Source organism: Camellia sinensis, chromosome 2 (assembly GCF_055761805.1).
Source record: "Camellia sinensis isolate YWXY chromosome 2, ASM5576180v1, whole genome shotgun sequence".
Lineage (NCBI taxonomy): Eukaryota > Viridiplantae > Streptophyta > Magnoliopsida > Ericales > Theaceae > Camellia > Camellia sinensis.
This window is the reverse complement of record NC_138962.1, coordinates 129,648,614-129,664,013: the sequence shown is the minus strand read 5'-3', so window position 1 is coordinate 129,664,013 and position 15,400 is coordinate 129,648,614.

Here is a 15,400-nt window from a genome sequence, read left to right as displayed (position 1 = left end):
AATTTACAGAGTAATTTACTGAGAATTTACTCGATATTTGCTGAGTAATTTACTGAAAAATTATTGGGAATTTACTGAGTAATTTAATAAGAATTTACCGGAATTTGCTGATTAACTTAATGACCTTTTATAGGGAATTTACTGAATAATTTAGTAAGAATTTAGTGAGAATTTACTTAGTAATGTACTGAGAATTTACTGAGTAATTTACTAAGAATTTGCTGGGAATTTACTGATTAATTTACTAGGAATTTACTTGGAATTTATTGAGTAATTTTTAGAGGATTTACTGGGAACTTACACTGTAATTTAATGAGAATTGACTGGGAATTTACTATGTAATTTTCTGAGAATTTATGGGGAATTTAATCAGTAATTTACGGAGAAGTTTTTGGGAATTTACTGCGTAATTTTCAGGGAATTTACTGAGAATTTAAAAAGAATTTACTGAGAATTTACTGGGAATTTACTAAGTAATTTTTTAAGAATTTACTGGGAATTTAAACAATAATTTAATGAGAATTTACTTGGAATTTATTGAGTAATATACTGAGAATTTACTAGGAATTTGCTGAGTAATTTACTGAAAATTTACTGAGAATTTATTGACTAATTTACTGAAAATTCATCGAGAATTTACACAGTAGTCTAATGTGAATTTATTGGAAATTTACTGTGTAATTTACGGAGAGTTTACTGGGAATTTACTGAGTAATTTACTGAATAATTTACTGGGAATTTACTCAGAATTTAATCTTTAATTTACTGAGTAATTTACTAGGAATTTTCTAGGAAATTACTGATTAATTTACTGAGAATTACTTGGAATTTACTGGGAATTTATTGCGTAATTTAGTGAGAATTTAGAAGGAATTTACTGAGTAATTTACTGAGAATTTATTGAGAATTTACTAAGTCATTTACTAAGAATTTACATGGAATTTAGTGGTAATTTGCTGTGAATTTACAGAGTAATTTAAGGAGAATTTAATGGGAATTTACTAAGAATTTACTAAGTAATTTACTGAGAATTTAGTGGTAATTTAATGAGAATTTACGGAAAATTACTGGGAATTTATCGAGTAGTTTATGGGGAATTTACTAAGTAATTAACTTAGAATTTGCTGAGTAATTTACTTGGAATTCACTGATTAATTTAATGAGAGTTTACTAGGAATTTACTGAAAATTTGTTGGGAATTTACTGCGTAATTCACTAGGAATTTACTGCGTAATTCACTAAGAATTTACTGGGAATATACTGAGTATTTACTGAGAATTTACTAGTAATTTATTGAGAATTTACTGGGAATTACTAAGTAATTTACTGAGTATTTAATGGAAATTTACATGGAATTTATTGAGAATTATCTAGGAATTTACTTAGCAATTTAGTGATAATTTATTGGGAATTTACTTAGTAATTTACTGAGAATTGAATGAGAATTTACTGAGGAATTCAATGAGAATTTCCTTTGAATTTACTCAGTAATTTGCAGAGAATTTACTGGGAATTTTTTTAGTAATTTACTGACAATTTACTGTGAATTTACTGAGTCATTTACTGACAATTTACTAGGAACTTTCTGAGATTTTTTTTTAAAATTTACTGGGAATTTACTGAGTGATTTAAGGAGAATTTACTGGGAATTTACTAATTAATTTATGGAGAATTTCCAGGGAATTTACCAGATAATTTACTGAGAATTTACATGGAATTTACTTAGTAATTTACTGAGAATTTATTGGTAATTTACTGGGAATTAACTGAGTAATTTAATAAGAATTTACTGGCAATTTACTGATTAATTTAATTAGAATTTACTTGAAATTTACTGAGTAATTTGTTGAGAATTTACTCAGTAATTTATTGAGAATTTATTAGGAATTTTGCTGAGTAATTTAATGAGTATTTACTGAGAATTTACCGAGAATTTACTAGGAGTTTACTGAGAATTTACTGGGAATTTACTGAGTAGTTTACTAAGAATTTACTAAGTAATTTATTGAGAACTTATTTGGAATTTACTGAGTATTTACTGGGAATTTCCTGAGAATTTACTAAGAATTTACTTAGTATTTACTTTGAATTTTCTGAGTAATTTTCTGAGAATTTACTGAGAATTTACTGAGTAATTTTGTTAGAATTTACTAGGAATTTACTCAGTAATTTACTTTGAATTTACTGGGTAATTTACAGAGAATTTAATGAGAATTTACAGAGTCATTTATTGAGAATTTACTCAGAATTTATTGAGAATTTATTGAGTAATTTAATAAGAATTTACTGGGAATTGATTAATTAACTTAATGACATTTTATAGGGAATTTACTGAATAATTTAGTGATAATTTACTGAGAATTTACTTGGTGATTTACTGAGAATTTACTTGGAATTTACTGAGTAATTTATTGGGAATTTGCTGAGTAATTTTATGAGAATTACTCGGAATTCACTAAGAATTTACTGGAAATTTATTGAGTAATTTTTTGAGAATTTACTGGGAACTTACACAGTAATTTGATGAGAATTGGCTAGGAATTTACCGTGTAATTTTCTTAGAATTTACGGGGAATTTAAATTGTAATTTACTGAGAATTTTTAGGGAATTTACTGCGTAATTTTCAGGGAATTTTTAGAGAATTGACTGAGAATTTACTGAGTAATTTTTTAAGAATTTACTGGGAATTGACAAACTAATTTAATGAGAATTTACTTGGAATTTACTAAATAATTTACTGGGAATTTGTTTGGAATTTACTAAATAATTTACTGGGAATTTGTTTGGAATTTACTAACTAATGTACTGAGAATTTACTGGAAATTTATTGGAAATTTACTGAGTAATGTACAGAAAATTTATTAAGAATTTACCCTGTAATTTACTTAGTAATGTACTGGGAATTTTCTGAGAATTTACTGCGAATTTACTAGGAATTTACTAAATAATTTACTCGAAATTTACTAAGTAATTTACTGAGAAGACGTCTCTAAGGGCCACTCTGGGTGGAGCATAGATGAATGTTACTAACCAGTTCGAGTCCCAACCCAAAATAACACATTTTAGTAAATTACTAGTCCTTTGCCTTGCATCCAAATTAACATCCTGAGACCACCATAAGGCCAAACCGCATGATAAACCAGCCAGCTCAGCGTAGCAACTGTTGGGCAAACGAAGCCTATGTCTGATACGTTCCAAAAAAGATCTTTTATTTTTAGTTTCCATTAAGAAAACCACACCTGGGCAATGGGTTGAGCACAACCCTCAGAGGACCTAGACTGTCAAGGGTCGCCCAATCCCTTGACAGTTCTAACTGATTATAAACATGGAGTTTGTGGCTGTTCAGGGTCAGCCACCACCACCCTTTCGGAATTACCCTCTTGTGAGACCAAAGAAAGCGTACAAGGCACCTATGATAGGAGATCAACTTCTATCATTAACCCCACTCGGTCATCCTGAATAACCACATCCACCAGATCGTTTTGCTCAAAATTGGCGACTGGCTTCCCCGTTCGCCTGACTGGCCACCCTACCAGGCATTTCTTAAATTTCTTGCATCCAAAAATGACTGCCTGGGGAGCTACAGCAGCCTTGATCTACCCTTGGAAGGAAGGTAAATCGAGCTTCAGAGATTTGTGGGGAGTAGTGGTAAGAAGACAGTCCTCTGGAAGTTTTCTCTTGAGAGAAAGGCCATTGAAAACTGATGAGAGGGAGATATCAGGAAGGGCCTTAACTACAGAGTGATTGGGCTGCATTGCTGGGTTTAGTGGGGGACTAGGTTCAAGAAAGGGTGAAAAACACTTGGACCACTGAGAGTGATGGCTATCCTGAGAAGTTGGGCTGTCTCCAGGTTCCGTTACAAAATAGGCGTGACCAGGCCCGCCAAGATTGGCCCCGCTCTTTGGTATGGAAAGACATTGGCCTACATTGATATTAGGTCCTGAAAAACTTGGGCTAGGAATAAAATGTGGGCCCTCTACCGCACTAGGTCCAAACTTGGGAACCATCGAAAAGGATTGGACTGGAATAGCCTCCTTTGGATGGGCCACCTCGACCTCAAGAGAGAGTGGAGGTGTCATGCTTCGCTCTGTACTCATCGTACCAGTACAGGGGCCACCTTCTGCTTGCTGAGAGAAGGTAGTAATCGCAGGGCCTGAGGACTGTGGTTGAGGTGGTGGAGGGCGAGGCACCTCTGTGACTGGCATACTGGTGGGGTGTTTCTCAGTCCGAAATTGATCCTCCCTTTCACTCGTCGAAACCTGAGCTTTCCGACTTCAGAGCAACGGCAAAAGACGAGCCTCCATTTCATCAATCTCTTTACGGTAGAAATCCACAGACAGCCCCAAATTTTTAGCTACCCTAGTACGGAGATTTGAACCATACCCAGACAGCCGCCATTCCGCCTTAGTAACAAAATTACAAGTGTTAAGATCATGCCCAATACGGCCACAATAATAACAGCAATCGAATAATCTTTCGTATTTGAAATCCACCCAAATATCCTTGGCCTCCACGGAGCTAGATTGTTGTCGCTTTAGCAAAAAGCCTCTGGAAAGGGGAAGAGTTACATTCTTATCCACTTGAATCCTCACGAAACTTCGAGTTAGCAATAAACCATCATGTGGCGCCTTTACCCCAACAAATTTGCCAACACTTTGGCCTATAATCTGGCCATTACGCCGAGTCATTTTTTTCATCGGTAGTCTATGAACCTGAACCCAGAAGGGGCTAAACGAAAAATCCAGCTCAGACACTACTTTCCCTACTTTCAACTGACGGAGAACAAGCAGGTGGCCCATAATGGACCAGGGCGCATTTCACAAAACCCATGCCCTATCTTCCTCGTCCCCAGAGCCAAACAAATAGACATTATCTGGCCATGGTGATACAGAGACTGCAGTTCTAGTTTTCCAAGCTCCAGTAACAATACGAGTCATTGCCTGTTTGTTCAGGACCTTGGGAGCCAAAATTTTCCCGATGAGACATAGATGGGAGTTGTCTTCACTTTCATCAGAGCCTTCCTCCAACTCGATGGTAAAAGAAACATTGGGATCGGTATTATCCATTGCCATAGAATGAACACGAAAACCCACTCTCACAAGGAAGACACAACCATAGGGCTTGAACCAACTGCGGGAGAGAAAGAAAAAGAAACCCAAAACAACAGGGAGAAAGATTCCAGAACTCGCACAAACCTGGAGGAGACAAAGGGAAAGCAAAAGCAAAAGCAAAGTAAGGAAGGCCATGAGAAAACCCAAGAAACCCTAAGGTAGAGAGAGTTGCACCTAGAGAGAGAAAACTAGAGCCAGATAATTTCATTCAATTTATTAGGAATTTACTGAGTAATTTACTGGAAATTTACTGAGAATTTACTTGGAATTTACTGAGTAATTTGCTGAGAATTTACTGGGAATTCATTGAGTAAATTACTGAGAATTTACTGGGAATTTACTGAGTAATTTGCTGAGAATTTACTGGGAATTTACTAAGTAATTTAATGAGAATTTACTAAAAATTTACTGAGTAATTTTTTTAGAATTTACTAAGTAATTTACTTAAAATTACTGAGAATTCACTCAATAATTTACTGAGAATTTACTGAGGAATTTACTGAAATTTACTGGGAATTTACTTAGTAATTTACTGAGAATTTAGTGGGAATTTACTGAGTAATTTATTGTGAATTTACTGGGAATTTACTAAGTAATTTACAGAGAATTTATTGGGAATATACTGCGTCATTTGCTGAGAATTTACTGGGAATTTACTAAGTAATTTACTGAGAATTTACTGGCAATTTACTTAGAATTTACTGAGTATTTTGCTAAGAATTTACTGGGAATTCACTGATGATTTACTGTGAATTTACTGAGTAATTTACTGAGAATTTAGTGAGTATTTTGCTGAGAATTTACTGGGAATTTACTGAGTAATTTAAAAAGAATTTACTGGAAATTTACAGGGAAAATTTATTGGGAATTTACTCAGTAATTTACTGAGAATTTACTGGGAATTTACGGAGTAATTTAATGAGAATTTACTTGGAATTTATAGGGAATTTACCGAGTAATTTTTTGAGAATTTACTGGGAATTTACACAGTAAATTAATGAGAATTTACTGGAAATTTTCTGAGTAATTTACCGAGAATTTACAGGGAATTTACTGAGGAATTTATAGAAAATTTATTGGGAATTTACTGAGTAATTTATTGAGAATTTAATGGGAATTTGCAGAGTAATTTACTGACAAATTACTGGGAATTTACTAAGTAATTTACTAAGAATTTACTGAGAATTTACTGCGTAATTTACTGAACATTTACTGGGAATTTACTCAGTAATTTACTGAGAATTTAGAGGGAATTTATTGAGCAAATTTTTGAGAATTTACTGAGTAATTTAATGAGAATTTACTGAGAATTTACTGGGAATTTACAAGAAATTTAATGAGTAATTTAATGAGAATTTATTGTGAATTTATTGAGTATTTACTGGTAATTTACTTGGAATTTACTCAGTAATTTACAGAGAATTTACTTGGAATTTACTTAGTAATTTAATGAAAATTTACTCGAAATTTACTGAGTAATTTACTGAGAATTTATTGGGAATTTACTCAGCAATTTATTGAGATTTTACTGAGAATTTACATGAAATTTACTGAGGAATTTAATAAGAATTTACTGGAAATTTACTGATTAATTTAATGAGAATTTACTAGGAATTTACTGGTAATTTACAGAGAATTTACTCAGTAATTTATTAAGAATTTACTTGGAATTTACTGAGAATTTACTTGGGAATTTGCTCAGCAATTTACTGAGAATTTACTGGGATTTTACTGAGTAATTTACTGAGAATTTACATGGAATTTACTGAGGATTTTAATAAGAATTTACTGGGAATTTACTGACTAATTTAATGAGAATTTACTGGTAATTTACAGAGAATTTACTCAGTAATTTACTGAGAATTTACTCAGTAATTTAATGAAAATTTACTCAGAATTTATTGAGTAATTTACTGAGAATTTTCATGGAATTTACTGAGGAATTTAATAAGAATTTACTGATTAATTTAATGAGAATTTACTGGGAATTTACTAAGAATTTACTGAGAATTTACTTTGAATTTACACAGTAATTTACTAAGAATTTATCGGGAATTTACAGAGCAATTTACTGCTAATTTACTAGAAGTTTACTGAGTAAATTATTAAGAATTATTTGGAATTTACTAAGTATTTAATGGGAATTTACTAAAGATTACTAAGTAATTTAGTGAGAATTTGTTGGGAATTTACTGAGAATTTACAGGGAATTTACTGAGTAATTTACAGATAATTTACTGTGAATTTACTAAGTAATTTACTAAGAATGTTCTGCCTAATTTACTGAGAATTTACTGGGAATTTACAGAGAATTTACTGGGAATTTACTAGGTAATTTACTTTTGATTTAATTAGTAATTTACTGGGAATTTACTAAGTAATTTAATAAGAATTTACTGAGAATTTTATGAGTAATTTACTAAGAATTTATTGGGAATTTACTGAGTAATTTACTGGAAATTTAATGGGAATTTACTGAGTAATTTACTAAGAATTTTCTGGGAATTTACTCAGTAATTTATTGAGAATTTACTTGTAATTTACTGAGAATTTACAGCTAATTTACTGAGTAATTTACTGAGAATTTATTGGCAAAATTTATAGGGTAATGTAATGAGAATTTACTGGGAATTTACTGAATAATTCAATGAGAATTTACTGAGAATTTACAAAGAATTTCTCAGGACATTACACAGTAATTTAATGGCAATTCACTTAGTAATTTTCTGGGAATTTATTATTAATTTTTTAAATAATTTACTAAGAATTTAGTGGAAATTTACTGGGAAATTTATTGAGGAATTTACTGAGTAATTTAAAGAGAATTTACTGAGTAATTTACTTAGAATTTACTTAGTAATTTACTGAGAATTTATTGGGAATTTACGAAGTAATTTATTGAGAATTTACTGAGAATTTACTTAGAATTTACTCCGAATTTACTTGGAATTTACTGAGTAATTTACCGAGAATTTAATGGAAATTTACTGGGAATTTGCTGCGTAATTTACTGAGAATTTTCTGAGAATTTACTCAATAATTTACTGAGAATTTACTGGGAGTTTACTGAATAATTTTTTAGGAATTTATTGAGTAATTTAATATGAAATTGCAGGGAATTTACTGAGAATTTACTAGGAATTTACTGAGAATTTATTGGGAATTTACTGAGTAATTTACTATGAATTTATCGGGAATTTACTGAGTAATTTAATGAGAATTTACTGGTAATTTACTGAGAATTTAATGGGAATTTACTCAGTAATTTATTGAGAATTTACTTGGAATTTGCTGGAAATTTACTTAGTAATTTAATGAGAATTTACTGAGTAATTTACTAAGAATTTACTAGGAATTTACAGGGAATTGATTGAGGAATTTAATAAGAATTTACTGAGAATTTACTGTTTAATTTACTGGGGATTTACAGAGAATTTACTGGGAATTTACTGAGCAATTTACTGAGAATTTACTTGGAATTTACTCAGTAATTTATTAAGAATTTACCGTGAATTTACTGAGTAATTTCCTAAGAATTTACTGGCAATTTACTGAGAAATTTACTTGGAATTTACTGGGAATTTAATGGGAATATACTGAGTAATTTGCTGAGAATTTTCTGGAAATTTACTGGGTAATGTAATGAGAATTTACTGGGAATTACTGAGTAATTTACTGAGAATTTGCGGGGAACTTATTGAGTATTTTACCGATAATTTACTGAGAATTTACTAAGTAATTTACTGAGAATTTTGTGGTAATTTAATAACAATTTATTAGTAATTTACTGGATATTTACTGGGAATTTACTGATAATTTACAGGGAATTACTGAGTAATTTACGGATAATTTACTACGAATTTACTGGAATTTACTACGTAATTTATTGAGAATTTACTGGGAATTTGCAGAAAATTACTAGGAATTTGCTCAGTAATTTACTGGGAATTTACTGAGTAATTTAATGAGAATTTACTAGGAATTTTTTGAGTAATTTACTGAGAATTTACTGGGAATTTATTGAGTAATTTACTGGGAATTTACTTGAAATTCATTGAGTAATTTATTGAGAATTGACGGTTAATTTACTGAGTAATTTACTGAGAATTTACTTGGAATTTACCCAGTAATTTAATAGAAATTTACTGAGTAATTTACTAAGAATTTTTTCGGAATTTACTGAGTAATTTTTTAAGAATTTATTGGGAAGTTATACCATAATTTAATAGGAATTTACTAAGTAATTCACTAAGAATTTATTGAGAATTTTCTAAGTAATTTACTGAGAATTTAGTGAGAATTTACTTAGTAATTTACTGAGAATTTACTGGGAAATTTACAGAGAATTTACAGAGAATTTACTGAGTAATTTAAAGGGAATTTACTGGGAATTTACTGAGTAATTTACTTAGAATTTACTTGGAATTTACTCAGTAATTTACTGAGAGTTTACTGTAAATTTACGGAGTAATTGACTGAGAATTTACTACGAATTTACTGAGTAATTTAATGAGAATTTACTGAAAATTTACTCGAAATTTAAAAGGAATTTACTGAAAATTTATTGGGAATTTACTGAGTAAGTTACCGAGAATTTACTGAGAATTTACAGGGAATCCATTGTGTAATTTACTGGGAATTTACTGAGAATTTACAGGGAATTTAAAGAGTAATTTTGTGAGAATTTACTGTGAATTTACTGAGTATTTATTGGGAATTTAGTGAGTAATTTAATGAGAATTTACAAAGAATTTACTCGGAATTTACTAAGTAATTTACTAAGAATTTACTGAATAATTTACTTATAATTTATTGGGAATTTACTCAAATTTTTTTTGACAATTTACTGGGAATTTACTAAGTATTTTACTAAGAATTTACAAGGAATTTACTGATTAATTTAATGAGAATTTACTGGGTATTTACTGAGTAATTTACTGAGAATTTATTGGGAATTTACTAAGTAATTTACTGGGAATTTAATGAAAATTTTCTGGGAATTTACTCAGTAGCTTATTGAGAATTTACTGAGTAATTTACTGAGAATTTATTTGGAATTTACAGAGTAATTCAATGAGAATTTACTGGGAATTTACTGAGTAACTTAATGAAAATTTACTGAGAATTTACTAAGCAATTTTTTAAGAATTTATTGGGTAGTTACACAGTAATTTAATCGTAATTTACTGAGAATTTTCTAAATAATTTACTGAGAATTTACTTTGTAATTTACTAAGAATTTATTGGGAATTTGCTGAGAATTTACTAGGAATGTACTGAGAATTTATTGATTAATTTACTGAGCAATTTAAAGAGAATTTACTTGGAATTTACTGAGTAATTTACGTGGAATTTACTGAGTAATTTACTTAGAATTTACTTGGAATTTACTCAGTAATTTACTGAGAATTTATTGGGCATTTACGGAGTAATTTATTGAGAATTTACTGGGAATTTACTAAGTAATTTAATGAGAATTTACTGGGAATTTACTAAGTAATTTACCGAGAATTTACTGGGAATTTACTGGAAATTTGTTGCGTAATTTACTCAGAATTTTCTAGGAATTTACTCAGTAATTTATTAAGAATTTACTGGGAATTTATGGAGTAATTTTTTGGGAATTTACTGAGAATTTAAGGGGGAATTTACTGAGTAATTTAATGTGAAATTGCAGGGAATTTACCGAGAATTTATTGGGTAATTTTTTGGTCCTTAATTTGAATATGATTATGTGTTCATCATGATTTTATGTGCCATTATGTGAATATATGTGATTTTGCAATTCTATCTGTTCACTGTAGGAATATCTGTTTGAGTAAACTACTTTGGGAATTAAATTGAGGGCCCTATCGGGCACAGAACCCGAAATTGATTACACCATTGTGATTGGCATAATTTTTAGAGCCTACGGTGAAATTTAATTGAAAATTGATTCGGGTTAGATTAAACTGATTAAATTGATGAATTAGAGCCCAACTACTTTATTATTATAATCTTGGCCTTAGTGGGTTTTGTTGGCAAGCTTTAAACACTCAATCTCTCTCTCCCTAGCCTCATTTTGACTGATAATAAACTCAAAGAAGAGAAGAGAGGGCCGGTTGGAAGAAGAGAGAATAGGAGATTGAGGATTGGCTTAAAGCTTGGAAATTTTGGAGGTTAAGCTCAAGAATTGCCATAGATTGTGAAGATTAAACTCCTTGGTGAGTAATTCATGCATTTTTAGTCATCATCTTGTGAATTCAAGTTTAATAGATGGCCAAGAGCATGAATTAGTTTGAATGTGAAGGGATTGAGCTGTATATGTTGAATTTCAAGCTAATAGAAGCATGCATGTAAAGAATTGTTATAGATTTCCATGTTTGAGCTTACTTTGTGTAATCTATATTGAAGTTTGAATGAAATCCATGGGTATGACCACTTCTTCACCAAATAAGTTGTGAATAATGTGTCTTTCTTACATGCAAGAGTAGATCATGAAAGAGCAAGCTTTGCATGTTGAAACTTGATATGTTGGTGATGAATTTGGATTAATTTGAGGCTTGCATGTAAATGACATAAGAAATTGAGCTTCCTAATGTTGTAATTTTGTATTGGTAGCATGTTAGCATGAGTAAATATGAATTTTGAGCCATAACATGCATAAATTGTGGGTTGAAAGTCGAGGTGAAGCTCAAGAACTCAATCTGGAATTTCCAGAATTTTGACTTCCGCTCGAGCGGGGAAAGGGCCGCTCGAGTGGATAAATCGTGCTCTCAGCACTTTTTGCAGAGTTGGATGTCCGCTCAAGCGGGATATCTCACGCTCGAGCGGGGAGTTTTGCAAATAGCCCTTCCGCTCGAGCGCTCTATTCCACGCCCGAGCGTATTTTTCATGCAACCAGTACTTTTGCAGGCCTTAACGGTTCGCTCGAGCAGGGAAGTTGACGCTCGAGCGGGGACCCTGTTCTCTAAAATTTTATATACTCGTTCTGTGTTTTGTTTTCCGTTCTCTTCCTCTTGTAAGCACTCTTAGGCATGTGTTAAGCATTGTAAATTAGTTAATGAGATAAGAATAAAGCCTAAAGAGGAATATGTGAATTAAAGAACGGGTTGAATTGATAATGGCCCTTTTGTGTTCATGGAATGTGTAGGGTCAAGCTCCAGGGCGAATCCACAAACCGATCACTGTGAGTAATATCGATATTCGAATAATTGTGAATGTCCAATTGTTTATTCCCTTATAAGCTTTGATAGAAATGAATGGACCAGAGGTCGTTTTGATAGAAATGAATGGACCAGAGGTCATTTTGATGGTAATGAATGGACCGGAGGTCGTTTTGATAGAAATGACTAGACCGAAGGTCGTTTTGATGTACATGAACGGACCGAAGGCCGTTTGATATATATGGATGGACCTAAGGTCGTTTTGACACGAATGAGTGGGCCGAAGGCCGTTTTGACACGAATAAGTGGGCCGAAGGCCATTTTGCCACAAATATATGGGCCGAAGGCCGTTATGACATAAATGGATGGGCCGAAGGCCGTTTTGACATAAATGAATGAGCCAAAGGCCAGTATGTTTGGAACTATAGTGACTTGATCTAAACCTTGCATAAATGTACATATGTTAAGTAGGAATATGAATTGGGCCCAAGGTCGTTTGGAGTATGTTGTCCTATATATTGTTCATATGACTTTTGTATTTGATATTATTCACTGGGCTATCGCTCACGCTCATTCATGTGTTTGTAGATGAGCCGAGGGAAGTCCAAACCCAGCCACAGTGAAGTCTGCCAGGAACAACATGAGTTTTGAGAAAGTCAGCCTTGTGTCTCACGCACGAGACCTATCCTTGCCATTTTGTTATGTAACTATATTTTGCCTTGCTGGCAAGGACTTTATGTATATTTGTAAATAGTCTGTCATGGGTTAACTTAGTTGGATGATCCTATCTGTAAAGAATTTTATGGCACCGTACTTTGATATGGGTTATTAACGTACATGAGTACGGTTTGTTTTGAAGTGCATATAAGCACGGCTCTATGGACAAAGTTTTTGATTATTGCTTCCGTTTGGCCCCTTTACTCTGTTGGGTTATGTCTATTTTGGTTTGAGGCTGTAGGTAATCTCAGGATTACTGGCCGGTTACGTCCTTAACCCATAGGGGGGGTTCGGGTCGTGACAGAGTGGTATCAGAGCACAAGTTAATAACTCACACACTTGTCCAAAAAGAGCAATAAGCGTCTAGATAAGATCTAGGATGCATTCATGTGATAAATATGAATTTGGAAGCATTGATTATATGCTTAAATGTTTTGATATGAACAATTATAAGTTATGAGTTGTGAATTACTTGCATTGCAAATTACCTGAATATGTATGCTCCTTGTTACATGCATATTTGTGTACCTTTTGTATAAAATATAATGCAAGTTTAATCAGATGGTGAGAACAAGAGGAGATGAAATAGAAGAATCCTCAACTGCCAGAATGGACAGAATGGAAAGACTGATACAGGAAATGGCAGAAGCTTTGAGACAGCAACAGGAGTGGCAACAACAGTGGCAGCAACCACACCGGCCACCTCCACCTCCGGCACCACCCGTGCCAGATCATCAGAATGATGACTGGATTATAGCTCTCACTAAGGAATTCAAGAAAATGAAACCACCACAGTTTCACGGGGGAGTAGATCCGTTGAAAGCCGAAGCGTGGGTCCTCGGCATTGAGAAATTATTTGAAGTGTTCCCCTGTTCAGAGACTCAGAAAGTGCTTCTAGCCACTTTTATGCTAGAAGACGAAGCAAGAAGATGGTGGATGTTGATGCGAGAAAATCATAGGGATGTTAACTGGGTAAAGTTTCTAGAAATATTCTATGACAAGTACTTCCCGCAGTGTGTCCGGGATAGAAAAGTGGCAGGGTTCATGGAACTCAAGCAAGACAGCATGACTGTAGCTGAGTATGAGGCCAAATTCACTAAATTGGCCAGGTTTGCACCACATGTAATTGACACGGACTATAAGAAGGCAAGACATTTTGAAGGTGGGCTCCGCAGTGACATCCTAGAGAGGGTGAATGTCCTGAAGTTGGAGACCTACATTGGGGTGCTTGACAGAGCCATCATATCAGAGGCTAACATAGCCAGACAAGCTAAGCCAGTAACAAAATGGAAAAGCAACAAAAGACAAGGCTTCTTTTCGAAGAAGAAATTTCTAAAAAAGCAAAACACAGACTCCTCAAATACTTCGAGTTCTTCCCGAAACACAGCTCCCTTGTGCAATATTTGTAGCAAAAGGCACCGTGGAGTCTGTTACCGTGCATCAGGAGCCTGTTTCAAATGTGGGAAGCAAGGGCACATGGCCCGAGAATGTAATCAGAACAGTAGGAAACTAGCAGCTAGTTCCACTACATCAATCCCGAAGCCGGGGAACACCTTGAAATCTGCTACTACTGGGGATACAGTGAGACAGGGGAGTTTTGCACTTGTTCCGGGCGATACACGGAACGCCAATGCTGTTGTCTCAGGTACTATTTCAATATGTAATCAAGATGCCTTTGTATTAATTGATTCTGGATCAACGCACTCATTTGTGACACATACATTTGCATCTAGACTGAATAGACCCCTAGAGTTATTGCCATATTTGTTATGTGTGTCTGCTCCATCGGGGGAATCTGTGTTATGTGATTATATATATCAGTTTTGTGACATGCATATCGAGGATGCTACCCTATATGTAGATTTGTTGCCCTTGAACTTTAGACATTTCGATGTAATTTTGGGCATGGATTGGTTGACCAAGTATTGTGCCACCATAGACTGTGTGACAAAAAGGGTTGTATTTAACCTACCAAAACAGAAAGAGATTGTGTTTGTGGGTAATGGGGTAGTGCCTCCACCTTATTTGATATCTGCAATGAAAGCATGTAAACTGATTAGGAAAGGGTGCCAGGGTTATTTGTGCTATGTGTTGTCTGAACAATCTGAGAATGTTGAATTGAATAATATTCCTATTGTTAGAGAATTTTCGGATGTGTTTCCGAATGAATTACCAGGGGAATTGGTAGACAGGGAGATCGAGTTTACCATTGAAACTGTGCCAGGCACCCAGCCTATTTCTAAAACTCCCTATAGAATGGCTACTGCCGAAATGAAAGAATTAAAGGAACAGTTGCAAGACCTTCTTGATAAAGGGTTTATCCGGCTTAGCACTTCGCCTTGGGGTGCACCAGTGTTATTTGTAAAGAAGAAGGATGGTACTTTGCGCCTGTGCATTGATTACCGGGAATTGAACAAGGTAACGAT